A 364-nucleotide genomic window follows, 5' to 3' on the forward strand; every position below is an offset into this window, starting at 1 on the left:
TGCCGGTGTTGAGCCCCGCGTCTCGGCTCAACCGACCGCCATCCGTGTCTCTGGGCTGGGCCGGGAGGGCAGTCAGGCCCTGGAGCAATCTCAGTCTTTGCTGTCCCGGGTGAAGGTCTGGGTTCACCGCTGAATGCACGAGCATCCCTGCTGACAGAGCAGCGTCTGAGACCTTTTTTCATCCTCCAAGAGCCATTTTCCACCTTTCCTGGGGATCAGAGGGACGTCACCAGGGCCCTGCTCAGTGGCCAAGCACAGGTTTTGCAGCGAGTTGTGTTAATAAGCTGGGGCAGCGGGACACAGGCCAAAACACGGTGGTGTCTCACCGTGTTGTACCTCTTGCCTTCCAGGGGAAGCTTTTCCC

The 364-nt window shown here is 59.6% G+C and overlaps 1 protein-coding gene across 1 annotated transcript in view; it reads left to right on the plus strand.

Annotated features, from left to right (window-relative positions):
- The window catches only part of LOC104275431 (microtubule-associated protein tau-like), a gene marked incomplete at its 3' end in the record, with an annotated part of 14,291 nt that overhangs the window by 8,963 nt on the left and 4,964 nt on the right, over positions 1-364 (plus strand). The window lies entirely within an intron of this gene.

Source organism: Apaloderma vittatum, unplaced genomic scaffold, assembly GCF_000703405.1.
Source record: "Apaloderma vittatum isolate BGI_N311 unplaced genomic scaffold, ASM70340v1 scaffold18106, whole genome shotgun sequence".
NCBI classification, from domain to species: Eukaryota; Metazoa; Chordata; class Aves; order Trogoniformes; family Trogonidae; genus Apaloderma; species Apaloderma vittatum.